The sequence below is a fragment of the Dermacentor albipictus genome, chromosome 1 (assembly GCF_038994185.2).
Source record: "Dermacentor albipictus isolate Rhodes 1998 colony chromosome 1, USDA_Dalb.pri_finalv2, whole genome shotgun sequence".
In the NCBI taxonomy this organism is placed as follows: domain Eukaryota; kingdom Metazoa; phylum Arthropoda; class Arachnida; order Ixodida; family Ixodidae; genus Dermacentor; species Dermacentor albipictus.
This window is the reverse complement of record NC_091821.1, coordinates 173,382,499-173,398,539: the sequence shown is the minus strand read 5'-3', so window position 1 is coordinate 173,398,539 and position 16,041 is coordinate 173,382,499. Positions and strand designations below refer to the sequence as shown.

The 16,041-nt window shown below is 46.6% G+C and overlaps 3 long non-coding RNA genes across 4 annotated transcripts in view; all 3 read right to left on the bottom strand.

The window, feature by feature from the left end:
* Positions 1–16,041, bottom strand: part of LOC139052438 (uncharacterized) — a 48,505-nt gene that overhangs the window by 7,495 nt on the left and 24,969 nt on the right. The window lies entirely within an intron of this gene.
* LOC139056094 (uncharacterized) lies at positions 3,956–5,496 on the bottom strand. The gene is made up of 2 exons (XR_011512151.1): positions 4,697–5,496; positions 3,956–4,078 (listed from the first exon to the last, which is right to left on the bottom strand). It is a non-coding gene; the product is annotated as an uncharacterized lncRNA (long non-coding RNA).
* Positions 7,898–9,332, bottom strand: LOC139056093 (uncharacterized). Its single transcript, XR_011512149.1, has 2 exons — positions 9,261–9,332; positions 7,898–9,196 (listed from the first exon to the last, which is right to left on the bottom strand). It is a non-coding gene; the product is annotated as an uncharacterized lncRNA (long non-coding RNA).

Here is a 16,041-nt window from a genome sequence, read left to right as displayed (position 1 = left end):
CACGGTGCAGCCACCTGGTGGCACAGAGCTCAACCATACACAGTAGCAGCAACGAAGTGTATTCTTTGCTGCTGGTGTGTATTTTTCGCAGGAGTGTAATCATCAACACGTTGATTTATAAATGTTTAAAATGCTTTACACTTGGTTAGAGCAATATTAGCGCTTTGTTTGACTGGTTAAGCGCTGCGCCAGCAAGTGTCTGGACCGTGCAGACCGATCAGGCTGCTCACGTACGTCTTCGCTAAAGTTCTTTCATCAGCTTGAGTTTATGCCTGCAGTCATTTGCCGAAATGACCAGCTTGCCTGTTTTTAGCGGAGTACCGGACACGTTCGGCGCTACGACAGAATGCTCGCAACGCACGCTGCTTCGATAGCTCTCGGTCGACGGCCAAGCGGCTAGCGGAGAGGTCTCGCGCGGGAGGGGGCGTGCTCCTAAACAACCGGAAGTGAGCGATGTGACGTCGCATCGTGACGCTGAACCAGTGAAGGCGGAGCTTAGCGCCGCTCGCTCGGCGAGCGAGTTGAGGAGGAAAAGCATAGCTAGGGAGGAGGGTAACTTCTAATCGCTTGCAGCTCCATTAATACGTAACGCTTCACTTAAATTGTGGTGCGAATATTCTGCTTAAGCTGTACCCTACGCGCCTACAAAATTTGTCCGAACCGTTTCAGGGGCCCTTTAAATCAACTCACCCCTCTCGTATTGGACATAAACGCTGAAGAAATTACACATTCGCCGCCAACATCACCGTCAAAGCAAACAGCACACAAAGCTTCCCTTACATCGACTCCCACAGTGCGCGGAATTCGCATATTCTTTTTTTTTTTTTGAACAACGCAGAACACTTCACTCCTCCATGCTGGAGTGAGAATGCAGCATGGAGAAATACCGGGTCGAGGCTCGATGCGCTTTCTCTTCAGGTGGGGAGAGGAGGGGGGAATAAACTTTTATTGTAGAACCAGCACTTTATGATGGCCGCGCCTAAACCTCCCATGAGGGGACGTCGAGGGCTTGCCTCGCCGCTGCCTCACGGGCGTGCTGGGTCGCCCAGGTTTGATCGTCGAGGGCGGAGCTCCGCAGAGCCTCGTGCTGCCTCGACGAAAGGGTCGTGGTGTTAATGTGCGTGTACTGTGCTGGGCACTCCCACAGCATATGCGGAAGCGTAGCTGGGTGAATGCCACAGCACCGGCAGTTGCGGCTAGTGTAAACGTCTGGGAATATAAGATGGAGGCGGGCAGGTGAAGGGCACGTGTTTGTTTGTAGCAGACGCAGGGTGGTAGCCTGCGCCCAGCTGAACTTGGGGTGAAGCGGAGCGTTAGTGACTGAGGTAAAAGGCCTTAACGAGGTCGTTATAAGTGGTCAGATTGTTCCTGGTGTCCAACTCGTCTCCAATGACTCCGGCGCGGTTGACTAGGACTCGCGCAATGGAGTGGGTGACCTCGTTGAGACTGGGGAGGTGTGAGTGGACAGGGCCCGCATGGGCCGGGATCCATGTCAGGGAGATCATGCTGTCTTTAGAGTGTGGTGCCTGGCAGAGGATGCGAAGAGCTTGGGGAGAAATACGGCCTTTGCTGAAGTTAGTGACGGCTGAGCGAGAGTCACACACGATGGTGCGACAGGTGGGATCTAGAGTGGCCAGGGCGATGACCACTTCTTCAGCCGTCTCGGCAGTGGGGGTAGTGACGCTGGAGGCGTGGTGCAGGACTCCATCGCATGTGGCGACGACCACAAATCGTGTGCCATGGGAATATTGGGCTGCATCAACAAATGTGACGCCAGGTACGCGAGCAAGGGCTTTTATGATAGCTCCGGCACGAGCTTGGCGCCGGGCCCTGTTGTATTCAGGGTGCATGTTTCTAGGGATAGGGTCTGTGCAGATCCAACTACGGATGTCAGTCGGGATCGATTGTTTGGGGCCCTGTTGTTGTTGTAAAGCGTCCCGTTTCAGTAAGGGTGAGCCGTTTAAGCTGAGAGCGTTGTTGGGCTTCAATGAGTTCGGCAAGAGTGTTGTGAACTCCCAGTTGGTTGAAGGGTTAAGTGCTCTTATAATGCGGGAGGTCATGTGCTTGCTTAAAGACCCCTCGTATGAGGGTGTCGAGCTTTTTTTTCTCAGCCCGGTACCAGTTGAGGTACGCAGCAACGTAGCTTAATTTGACATATGACAAAGGACTGCACGAGGCGGAGAAGGCTTTCTTCTTTGAGCCCCCCTCGTCGGTTAGAGATACGTTTAAGAAGGCGTAGGGTGTTTTGAGATTGGGCACAGATCTTGTTGAGAGCCAAGGGCGTTGGAGCCGTTGGTAGGGATGGCGGGACCGGGGACCTGGATACTAGGGACGTGTGGGATAGGACTGCCATCTTGAAGGTGTAGGGTGATGGCGTAACAGGGTCAGTGATCATATTGGTGTTTGGGAGGGCGACCCCCTGAATCGGAGCTTCTTCTCTACAAGCCCATTCAGCGGGGGTATGGCGGCGACGGCGCCGTGAGCGCGCGTCGAGATCTCCGAGCATGAAGGAAGGAAAAAATAGGAGGGAACATTACGTCACGCAGCCAGCCTTGGCAAGCAAACGATCCGTGAAGCCACAGTAGTGGCCCAACACGCGACCTTTTGCGTCAAGATCACGGAGAAGAATAGAGATTTGATGAGACGTTACTACTACTAAGTGACCTTGAAATTGGGAAAAAGAAAATATAAGTGCAGTACGTAACTGTCTCTCGCTTAGGAGGTCACCTCAACAGTACTGCACGGGGAAGGGGAATAAAAAGAGTGAAGAGAAGTAAGGAAGGAGGAGGTCGAGCGTAAGGCCACGAAAAACAAGAAAACAAAGCATGAAACGGGGTTTATAGCCGCGTGTAAAGGTTAGAGGATTCAAGGAACCCAATTATAGCAGCAAAGACTCTTTTGAGTAAACATGAAAAACCCCTAGGGAAAAGAAAATCCTCAGGACGGGCTGTGGGGAGCCCTAGGCGTCGGTACGAGGCGATTAGTGTTTCACGAGCTCAGCTGTAAGCAGCGCAGTCGAGGAGGATGTGAATGAGTGTTTTGTCAACTCCAGCAGTGCAATTCTGGCAGACGGAAGTGACAGTGCCTGAATGGCGAGAGATCCGCTCTGTAGTTCTGACACAGCCAATGCGGAGACGGAGCAATAGGGGCCTATCGGCTCGTAACAGTCTTAGTTTTGGTAGCGGTCGGGGTGGAATGCCGGCAGCACATGGCCGGCAGTGACACGATTGTCAGGGTGCTTATTTCTGACTGCATGCGATATTAGTTGGCGTGCGGTGTCAAAGAGGCAGACGAAGTTGGTGTAGGGCGTGATAGGAGAGTGAGACGTTTGGTTCCCAGTAACTATGCCAGTAGCTTTTATTCGGTGGCGCTTGTTCAGCTGCCCTGCCATGGCTGCAGAGCGGGAACGCTAAAACAAACCGCGCACTTTGACGTGTGATCACGTGTTGGGCCACCAGATTTGGTTTCAATCGCGTTGCGGTACGCTACCTCCCATCCCAGGTGAAAATTTCCAACTGGGAATGCAACTGGTTCCAGTTCAACTGGTTTATGGAACAATTCCCAGTTGGTCCCCATTGCAACTGGTCCCAGTTGATCCCCATTGCAACTGGTCCCAGTTGATCCCCATTGCAACTGGTCCCAGTTGGTCCCCATTGCAACTGGTCCCAGTTGGTCCCCATTGCAACTGGTCCCAGTTGATTCGCATTGCAACTGGTCCCAGTTGGCCCCTTTGCAACTGGTCCCAGTTGGTCCACATCGGAACAGGTTCCAGTTCCTATTGCAACTGGCATCGATTGTGCAATAGAGGTAGTGAGCCATGGCCAGCAGGAACCACTGGTAAACGTTTACACACAAGTGGGATTCAAGCTGGCCATAGCTTGTATGCTTTTTGTGGTTGCCATCGCGTGTCGCAAAGAACCAGACGATTCAGTGAACTTTATGCAGCCGAAGCAGCTTGGTGTTGAAATTGGACATTTATTGGGACACTTGAGCTTGTGTTTAGCGATGAAACATCTTGAATGCTCCCTTGATGACCTTGCACACGTTTACACATTTCGTAACTCTTGCACATCACCATCTGAAAGAAATATTTATATGCATTCAGTAAAAAGGCAACCACTTCGTACAAGCAATTCTACTTATACATCATACAGACATACGTATCAGTAGTGTATGCACTTCTGCTACACGTTATAGGCAGAGCTACAGATACTTCTGTGTGCTATTCAAAGCACAAGTCTTGCACGACACTGGTTCGTATTGACACGTGAACTTTTCTCGGTAACTGCACTCACCCACTGGCCACTTAAGTTTATCGCTCTGCACAAGACGCACCTGCATGGCTGTAGCTTACTCGAATGCTATCGTTGACTATTTTGTTGTGTATATATGTTATCGCTGAACCTAGAGTAATCAGATTGTATGCGCGACACGAACTGTGTAGTACTTTCTGGAAGTAATGCGGGCACCATCGTTTACGCCGGAACCTTCGGCAAGTTACGTGAAAAAAAAAAACCGACGCGTCTGACTCGCAGATAATGGGGCTCAAAAACAAGCACCAAGCTCGCAAGCATTGATGTGTACAAACGTCACGTAGTAGAACACTCGAGTCAACGACAATGTGCTGCAGTATTGACACCTTTGTGATAAAGAACCACTTGCACTCGAAACATAAATAAGTTCAATATATAATTACCTCCAAATGGCAGAATCAAGAGCAGGGAAAAGTGCGCACGTCAATCCAAACACGATGGGTCCACAAAACCGCGTAGTCGGTGTTAAAACAGGTGTCATCCGTTGGCCTGTAATCATGCCGTCTTCCAAAGGTGAAAATGTCCAACACTAATACTACTTAAATGAGGTTACACAGGCAATGACACCACAGGTTCCTCTAGAAAAATCTTTTCAGCTGCGCACGCCTCGCTCCATGTCTCGCTCGAATAGCTTGCTGTTAATATGGCTGCCGAACTACGCCGCACGTTTACACAGTTTCGTATTTGTGATGAAGTTTCTCGCTATTAATAAATATTACGCTATCTATGTGAGGTAAGAATTTTATTTCACTTTTATTTGACATAATTTAAATTTATTGCTATATCATTATTATTGTTTGAGCCATAGAGGTTTCAGCCGATCATGAGAAGATACGCAACTAATGTTTCTTTTTTTTTCAAAATGGCGGTTGTTGTGGTCATGGTACAGTGGCTAGTCATGGTAGAGCACTGTCGGTGTAAGCATCATAATATTCTTTCACCGTGTGGAAGACTGTACTAGACTAGCCATGGACGCGTAGTAAGCGTGCGTTGTGTAGCTCTATGCGCTGCTCAGCATTTTCTTTTCCTTTTTCTCTCTTTTTTTGTCGTAGGGAAGTAATATCGCCGTGCTGCAAACACCAGTTGTTTCCACCAAATGCCATACAGCTCACTAGCGCTTAGCTAGGCAACGACGTCAGCTGCACAAAGTTGGTGCAACATTACCATAACACCGCGATGTCGGTCAGGCACGCAACGGTAACGTCATGAGACGAACCAAAATGCCTCATTAGACAACTAAAGACTAGGGCCAACATTCACAAATTTAGTGCGTTGAAACTAAAGCACGCGTACGTGTCAAGGCAATGTGCTCCACATTTACGCAAGAGGATCCTGCATGATTCAGTTATCCATATAAATAAATCTTGTGTCGGATAAAACCCATCTCTAATGTCGCACTCGTTGCAGCATATCGCTTAACTCAACTTTTTTATGTTAACAGTTGTACGAGTACAGATCCCAACTACTAACCAGTTGCTACTATACAACTGGTCAAAGTTCCAGTTGGAATCCAAATGGAACCAGTTGCTTCCAGTACAGCTGGTTCAGGTTCCAGTTGGATCCCAACTGGGACCGTTTGCTTCCAGTACAACTGGTAATGGTTCCAGTTGCGTTCCAGTTGCATACCAACTGGGACCATTTGCTCCCAGTACAACTGGAGATGGTTCCAGTTGGATCCCAACTGGAACCAGTTTCATCCCAGTTGGTTTCTAACTGGGACCAGTTGACCTGTAACTGGGACCGGTTGGTTTCCTACTGGAACCAGTTGTTCCCAGTTAATACCAGTTGGAACCAGTTGGATTCCAGTTGAATATTTTCACCTGGGATCGTTTTCCTTCCTCCATGTCCCCGAGCAACTTCGAGTGTCCAAATCCATGGTTGGATGGGTGGATGAATGCTATGAGCTTCCCCTTTGGAACGGGATGGTGGGTTGCGCCCACAAGCTTTGTTACTATATTGCATAATGCCCTACCTATGTTTAAAAAACAATAAGATGAATTCCCATAACCAACGTTTCTGAACCCCTATTGTGAACTTTGTTTTTATACGCCTCCGTTGTATGTCGTTTCCCTACTTCCACCCATCTTCCAATCGCCTCTTACTAATCTCTATTGCGGACATGTTTACTTTCTCCTTGCTCTCGCTGAACCCAAGGGCTTCAAGGTGGCCAGTGGTACCTAAATCGACCGCTAGGCAAATATCTTCACATTCTAATAAAACATGCTCAATCGTTCCCCTAGCTTTACTGCAGGAAGCACATGCTTCTTCTTACTTCTTATATCTCGCTTTATAAGCGCGCGTTCTAAGGCATCCTGATCTCGCTTCGAAAAGTAATGAGCTCCCTTTGAGTTATCATAAATTAGATTATCTCGAACAGCCTCTCTGACTTTCCATTGGTCGTTCTTCGTTGCTGTGTTGCTCACCATACAGGCCGCATACTTGCTGGTAAGCGTCCTAGTTATTTTCCTCCACTGTGAATCAATGTTTTTCCTGTAGAAATACCTCAACACTCTCCCAGCCCATTTACTTTCTGCCATAGTCCTCAGTCGTTCTTCATAATCAATTTTACTGTGAGCTTCCCTCACTTCAAAACTTGTCCAGCCCATATCACCCTGCACAGCTTCATTTGTAGTATTCCCGTGAGCGCCCAATGCGAGGCGTCCCACTGGCCTTTGGTTGCCATCGAGTCTGCATGTGGTACCCCTGATTTTAAGCAAACAGCCGCATTTCAAGAAGTGAGTCTTGGAACCATTACACTTTTCCACATACCCCGGAGCACCTCGTACTTATCGTATCCCCATAGCTCTGTGCTTCATTATGGCTGCATTTCTTTTCCCCTTAACTGTTATTGTTTTTTCCGGTGTTTCCATATATACATTGCCTTCGTTTATCCATATACCAAGGTATTTATATTCTGTTACCCGAGGTATATCCTGGCCCTGTATTGCCACTGTCTGTTCACTGTTTTCATTGAATACGATAACACCTGATTTTCTGACACTACATTTCAAACCTAAATTGTTGCCCTCCTGTCCACAGATATTAGCCAGACGTTGCAAATCGCTTTGCTTGTTAGCTAGCAACACAATGTCGTCCGCATAAAATAAACCTGGAAGCTGCCCAAGTAACCACGGATATCCGGGCGACGTCCGACGGACGTCCTTTCTGGATATTCGGGATGTCCGTGGGATATCCATGAATGTCCGACGTACGTCCGAGGGACGTCCCTGGGAAATCCAAAGGTAATTGCTTTGGCATCCGTAGTACGTCCGACGCGGACATCCAGCATGGACATTCAGGGGACGTTCAGGATATATATATATATATGTATATATAAATATATATATTCATATATATATATTTATTCATATATATATATATATATGTGTGTGTGTGTGTGTGTGCGTGTGTGTGTGTGTGTGTGTGTCTTCCCGGGGATATTCCAGATATACACATGCCTTGAAGCGACAATAGTGGCCGGGACACATTCAAGCACCGGACCATTATATATATTACATTGGTCTAATGCTTGAATGCATTCTTGTTTTAAATAAACGAGAAATGAACTTACACCAACTTCCAAATACAATTAAACGTTTATTGTCACCTTATACATATACATAAAAAGACCAATAAGCAGATATATGCGTACTGTTAAAAGAACAAATAAATACACGGATAAAGAAGAAAACTTGCAATTTCAATAGCCCAACAACAAGGTAGAGAACAGCAGAACAAAAATACTTATTGCCCACCCTGCTTTGACATTTGAGTTTGCAGCATGGAATAAAAAGAAAGAGCAAAAACACATCAATTAGCATTATTAAGCAGCGAAAGCAACAGAAATGACATGAAGGAATTAATCTTGACTACATCACTTCACTAGCACTCTGCGACACGGGCACAAAAAATGACATTAACTGGCTAATGCCTTAAACTTGTCATTCGCGGGGTGCCACACGGACATGCTTAATGGTATTGCAGCTTAAATGTTATTCGCGACGTAGTGCGTTCTCGTAAGTCAACTTGCCGTCAAATGCGTACTCTCGTTCCCAATGTCTCCACATTCTGACGTGGCTAAACGAACTATTACTGAAGAACAATCAATATATTCTTCACTTTCTTTAAACAATAGCTCTTTCTCGTGGCGTAGTGCGTTCTTACAATTATTAAAACTCACTTGGCCATTGAATGCGTACTCTCGTTTACAATGTCCCCGCCGTGGCCGTAGTGACCATATTCTCACGATATTAAACAAACTCGTAGATAAAAACAACTAATATATTCTTCACTTTTTTAAAAGGAGCTTTTTATTTTCGTAGAGATCAGCAGGCGATCTTGCCGCTACTGACGGCTACAGCTCTGATCATGAGCGCATTAGCCAGGAGAAGCTGTTTGCCAGGAGAATCAAAGGGCGCCGATGAAGAGTCCGCGGTAGCTAAAGCAAACGTAGACTCCGGGGTCCTGCTTACCAGAAAACCCGCATTGACTTGTGCGTACACCTCTCCTAAGGGATCCTGTTCCGTTCTCACAGCGAAGTGAACCATCCGAAGCGTCACGTAGAGTATATCCATCAGGGAAGCAAGGCACATTGTCCTTAGTGCGCGTAGTGTCACAACCACCGTCCTGAACTTCCGATGTCGCCTCGGTGCAGCGACCAGCATCACAAGGCGTGCAAATGTTTGCAGGGACAGCCCGAACGCACATGTTAATGCATGCGTGCGGGGTATGCGCGCCACTGCACAGTTCTAGAGTTGCGAATTCTCGAGCTGTTGACTGCTGGCTGCCGGTGCGAGATCCGAAGTCCTCGAATATCGTCTTTGTTTCCAGCGACGCTCTTTTTCGCGCGTGCGGCTTCTCCCGCAGTCTAGGCATCCTGGCACCTGTGAAGAAAACACATTTCAATACCCAAACGAATTAAAAAAGAAATCGATGTAGCTGTCATACCTTGGTAGCTGAGTAGGAGACTTCGGCAGGCACGGAAGGTGACAAACGCTGCTCCGCTGCCCTTAAAACGATAGCAGAATGAAAAATGGCGTGGCGACGATGGCTAGAGCTTGGATTGGATTGGATGACTGCAGCGTTCTGCTTTGCCAAGGTTGTAACACTTCCACGTGCGTCTACGCAAACATAAATAGGTTTTTAAAATATTCTATTATTACACAGTGAAATATTTACTTATTCTGGGAATATTTGGTATCTGATTTTCGAGTTTTTAGTTTCTGCTAAAGCTGTCGGCGCCAGAAAAACATAGCCTTTGAGATTACTGTCAATGCATGGCGGCTCTGACGCATTATAGCTTTCGTAATCGCTTTCAACGCACGCAGCCACCAAAAGCGTAGCCTTTGAGATTTGTTTTTGTTACCTATAATGATATTATTGTATGCACAATTGAACACTGCAGACAACTTCCTGTTTTAAGAAACCAGCCAAAAACAGGCGCACACAGGAAACATACGAGAAGACAGGAAAGAGGCTGGAAGAGTCCTGTCTTGTGTATGTTTCCTGTGTCCGTCTTTTTTTTTGCTGTTTTTTTTCTTAATACAATGCACCAACTAGCCCAACAACGTGTTTTACTTCCTGTTTGAATGATAAACCTGAACCTACATGTTCGGAGGTCAGGACCAAAACTCTATGATCAGGAACTTTTCATAATGAGGGATAACTTGAGTGCTTGGCTCTAGGTCGAATAAGTGGCTTCAAATGGGCGGTTATATATTCTGCTAGTCATCCACAAGCATTTTTTTTAAAGCAAACTACAAATTGTTTGTATGACCCACCGATAGAAAAAAAAAATCGTATTTTAATACTGCGATGTTAAAGTGGGCAGAATTGATATCAAGTTGGAAATATATTTATATTGCTTTGAAAAAAGAATGAACTGTGTCCGATAGAGAACAAAAATAAACAAATATAATATGAACAAACTAAAATTTCCGGCAATATATTTATGCTAGTTTATATATAACTCACTAGTGTATATCCTGGGCATGCCTATTTATGGACAGCCAGCGGACGTTCAAAATGGGATGTCCCATGGACATCCCGGTGGGATGTCCTTCGGACATCCAAACAGGATATGGACTTCTCCTGTACGTCCCACGGACGTCCGTGTTGGATATCCGGATGGATGGACGTTGGGACTTATGGTGGACGTCCCACGGATATCCGTGGTTACTTGGGTGCGGCTTTACTACTGTACCCACCTGTTTGTATGAGAGATTAAGCCCTATACTACTTCCTTCTAGCGCCCTCTCCGTCCTCACCATCACAAACAGCAGTGGGGATAAAGGGCACCCCTCCTCTGTCCCTTGTTTATATCAACTTGCTCATCGCTCCTTATCCCTTCTCATTCAACGCAAACGGCATTTTCTCGGTAAACCTCTCTAAAAAGCTGTAGACAGTCGTCGCCTAAGCCTTCCCCTTCCAGAATATCCCACAGAATGTTGCAGTCTACGTTGTCATACGCACAAACTGGGATACATAGCGCAATAATGACACAAGGACGAAGCAGGAACACGGGACGAGCGCTAGAAATCATACGCTCCTGTAATCGGTGTCTCCACATAACGGTGTCCTTTCTACTTTTGATATTTCAGTACACTGAGTAAGAACAAATAAGTTATCATCCAGACGCCTGCCTATTCTGAAGCCATCGTGAAGTTCTCCCAAAGTGCCATCATTCTCTGCCCATGCTTGCAACTTTAATTTGATTGCCTGTATTGCTAACCTGTATATTACCGATGTAATGGCCAACGGTCTATACGAGTGAATCCTATCTTTCTCCCCCTTACCTTTATAAATTAAATTCATTTTACCTTGTCGCCAACTGTCTGGTATTCGTCTATCTTTCAAACATTTTTTTCTACTGCTTTTGACCGAAATTGCGCCGCGATTCGCCAGAACGGCTTCAGCATGTGTGCTCCAGCAGTGGCCGGTGAACAGCGAGCGGATCCGTTCTACGGAAAATATGCGGATCCCACGCATTGTCAGAATGGATTTTAGTGAAGCTTAATATGCTGTTTACTTTCATTGACGATAATTAGCAGTGATGATGGCGAATGGGTAACTTGTTTACCGTTTAGTCCAATACGAGAGTGGTGATTTGATGTGAAATGTTACCGATTTGACGTTAAATTGTATCTATCATTAATGCACGCCTGTACGAGCATGCCGCTTCACTAAAAGGGAACACGTACAGTCATCTGGCTGCCCGCTGTAACAAGTGTGGTTGCACCCCGATCTTTAAGAAGTGCGAAGTAACTGAAAGATATACTGAAGAGCGCGCACGGGAAATCTTTGAGGCCTTTTGCATATTCACTAGTGGCGACGCATGCGTCTGTTCTGCGTCCCTCACGCTATCAACAGAAGAACATGATTATCTCCATGGCTAATGCTTATCCTTCTTTTTCTCTCATGTCACCTTCAATTATGTCTTTATATGCTGCTTCTGCAAATAAAGCATTTGGTTGCTAGTCAGCGCTCTGTCGTGCGCTCTTTACTCGCTCGTCCTGTATCGCGCTGTTTCTGTTCTGTTGCAATGATGAACCAACCAGCCCCTTTGAACACACTGCTAACGTTCATCTACCCCCTTTGCCAAGCGCAGGACTAGTCCTGTTCCTTTTCTGTTTAAGAAGTCATTTAGCCCACCTGCTACTACGAAAAGGTTACGTCCGTGGGCATTTTCCACGAGCTTTGCTTTTGCTCGCTCCATGACAGAACCCAGTGTCCGCCCTGGAGTTGTCCATACCGCCACTCTTATATCACTTTTCACCCTTTCCACAATTGCTTGCGAGCACCTAGCCAGGTGCGAGTAGCCGGCGATAATCACCCTTTAACTCTCTTCTACTACCGAGGCCTCTCCCTGCTTCCCTTTACATCCTTTCCCACGTAATTCGGACTTGACATGGGGCATTGACCCCTTGTCAAGTCCGACGTCATATACGTTGGGTTTTGGACACTGTCTATTGCCATCGCAATAAAACAGCGTCTGTGGTGAATTACCTTGAGCCTGTCAGTATAGCTAGTCACACATTTGTTACCATGTATGTTAAAAACAAGGCGGTCACACGTCGCTTACGGCGCCTGCAGCACGCAGTACGTTGCTGCTTTTTTTTTTATGTGGCGGCCTCAAAGTATGTGCCGCTCTTTCCAGCTACCCCATTCCCACGTTGCACGCATTTCACGTGCTTTGCTAACACTCCCCCTCTTGTCACGTCGGGAGACTACGTTCCATTGTCACGACCATTCTCGTTCATAATGGCGGCCCTGCCCTGTTCAGCGTTTCCTCAGCTGCTTGAAGTCTTTTTTCCACTACCTTCCGTGCATCACGCTCCATATTTAGCTCATTTTTGACCTCTTCGACCTGTTTCACAACTTCATGCTGGAAATTCTCAGTATTCTTTAGCCTAGCATCGACATCACAATGTCTGCCGATTGACTCAATTTCCTCTCCATTCTCATCCTTCCCCTCGTCTACCTTTAGGGAACCCCCCCCCCCCCCGCACACTGCACGCTTTACCGTCTTTCTTGCCACGCGTCTTAGCTTTTTCTAATGCAAACACCGAAGTTTTCAGAGCACGCGCCTTCTAGCAAAGGGCTAAATCCTTAAAATCCCACAAAATAATTATCACCAATGTTTTAGAAGCAATAAATGCCGCACAGACTTAAGGTATGACACGTGTTCGCATGTGTTCAACCACGCGGCCACACTCTCACTGTCCTACCAAAGCAATATTCCCGATACCACTGCACATACAATAAAATCATCACCATCATCATCAGCCTGGTTACGCCCACTGCAGGGCAAAGGCCTCTCCCATATTTCTCCAACAACTCCGGTCATGTACTAATTGTGGCCATGCCGTCCCTGCAAATTTCTTAATCTCATCCGCCCACCTAACTTTCTGCCGTCCCCTGCTACGCTTCCCTTCCCTTGGAATCCAGTCCGTAACCCTTAATGACCATCGGTTATCTTCCCTCCTCATTACATGTCCTGCCCATGCCCATTTCTTTTTCTTGATTTCAACTAAGATGTCATTAACTCGCGTTTGTTCCCTGACCCAATCTGCTCTTTTCTTATCCCTTAACGTTACACCTATCATTCTTCTTTCCATAGCTCATTGCGTCGTCCTCAATTTGAGTAGAACCCTTTTCGTAAGCCTCCAGGTTTCTGCCCCGTAGGTGAGTACTGGTAAGACACAGCTATTATACACTTTTCTCTTGAGGGATAATGGCAACCTGCTGTTCATGATCTGAGAATGCCTGCCAAACGCACCCCAGCCCATTCTTATTCTTCTGATTATTTCTGTCTCATGATCCGGATCCGCAGTCACTACCTGCCCTAAGTAGATGTATTCCCTTACGACTTCCAGTGCCTCGCTGCCTATTGTAAACTGCTGTTCTCTTCCGAGACTGTTAAACATTACTTTAGTTTTCTGCAGATTAATTTTTAGACCCACTCTTCTGCTTTGCCTCTCCAGGTCAGTGAGCATGCATTGCAGTTGGTCCCCTGAGTTACTAAGCAAGGCAATATCATCAGCGAATCGCAAGTTACTAAGGTATTCTCCATTAACTTTTATCCCCATTTCTTCCCAATCCAGGTCTCTGAATACCTCCTGTAAACACGCTGTGAATAGCATTAAAACAATAAAATCACTACAAGAAAAAAAAACACTATAATAGCTAATAGCCTTGCGACTTCCAGACTACTATTTAAAGGGTTTAACGTTCCACACAGTTGCACGTGGTAAAACAAGTGGCGCGAAAGGACGCTCTGCAAAACCAAATATACACGAAACACACCCGCGCACACGAAAAAAAAAATAGAGAGAAAAAGAAAAAGAAGAAAACTAGCCATTTGTTATTTAAAGGCTAAAAATTCAGCAAATTAAAAAGGAAAGGAAGCTGAAAGCATGCACAAAACTTGTTTTCGTCGACGCGACAGAGGGCGCTATTCTGGACATTCCGCCATTTTCTTCGGAGCGTGACGTAGGCGCGACGCAAACAAAATGGCGCTGGTGGCCCGGTTTTGCTTACGTAACGTGACGCCAACTTGACGTTTCGGCTAAGAAACTGAAATGAAGGCACTGAATGTAGCGTTATCGGTAAAGCAAAACAGTTTTCCTCCGCAGTAAAAATAAAGCAGCTATCTCAAAGCGTATGATTATTCTGTCGAAAACGCTTCTCGCTTCCGTCGTCTGCTGCGTACAAGCCGTCGTCTGCTTCAGTAGCTCGGATGCGTGTCCCTGGAAAATGGAATGAGTCATCGCATGTTCGTGCCAACGCGCTTGTTTTCTTTCTTGAGACAACATACGCGAACTACCAGTGGTGATGCGCGCACGTTCTAGGCCACGTTATCGCTATTTCGTGAAACGCAAGTGACTCAGCCCGACTCGGCTGGCTTAGAAACGGCCGAATATCACCGATAGCGTTGCGCGCGCCAGAGATATCCACTAGAGCGACGCAAGCGCCGGCGCTGCCATCTCTTGTTCATTTCGCTGGTTACTCGCACCGCGGGAGGAAACTTCAAGGCGCCGCCTTGCGTACATTTCTTTTTGTAAGTTAGAAAAAGGCCGTTGTCATAACTTTTGATTGTGCGAAAAGGCATTAATCTCGATTACAATACAAATGCAGCAGTGAAAAGTGGACAACATTGCTGAAAGTTTGCTATATTCAACCAATATTATTTCGTATTTAGGCGTTCTTTTAAAAAACGATGGCCCAAAACACAAATGCCAACACCACCCGAGAGCGATGCAAATACTATGAGCATGCGTTATGAACAAAAGATTTTCGCGGCGCCAAACGACGGGGAAAATGTGGCGATACGCATTCCTCTCGGCTGCCATTGCATATGGCTGCCCATTAGCATAATTCGCGCGGCTCGTCACAGCAAAAATTATGGCGGAAAATCTCAGCAATGGCGGCCCTGCGCAACGTCACGCATCGTCAAAATGACGTTTACGAAACAGCCCTTCCTGTGACGCTCCTCATGAGATATTCCTTTAGCCAATCAGCAAGCTGGCATGGCGCATATCTTGAATCGCCACCACATATTCGCGCAATTGCAGATGCATTGCACTGGCTTCTGCACGCTACCGCTCACATTCTTTTTGAAGCGCTAACATCACAATATATCTGCCAAGGACCAAAAAAATGTATTAGTCCATAACATTTGCAGCTCCACGTCACGTTTCGTCATCTTGATGAAAACGCAAAATTGCATTTTGCAATACTTCCGCTTCCCGGCACAAATTTCAAAACACGTGATCTTTCGACAGCCAATCAGAGAGTAAACATGGCGGTTAATGGCGGCCGTGCAGCCGCCATGCGTGTCCAGAATAGAGCCCAGAGCCCCGGAAGAACAGGTCCGTCCGCCATACACATCACCGTAGGGTTGAGCCCTCTGGATTTAAAATGCGAATCTTAAAGGCTATGTCTTTGGTGGATGAATGCGGCGGATGCGAATTTGGGAGCCAAACACGTCATAGACGTCGGGTTTTGGACACTGTCTATGGCGATAGCAATAAAACCGCGTCTGTGGTGAATTATCTTGAGCCTGTCAGCACAGCTAGTCACACATTTGTTACCATTTATGTTCAAAACAAGGCGGTCACACGTCGCTTACGGCGCCTGCAGTACGCAAAATTATGGCCTTCGAGACTTGGTTTTGTTTGCGCGTCGTGTGTTTGCGTAATCTGAGGAAGCTGAAAGAATTTTTTAAAAA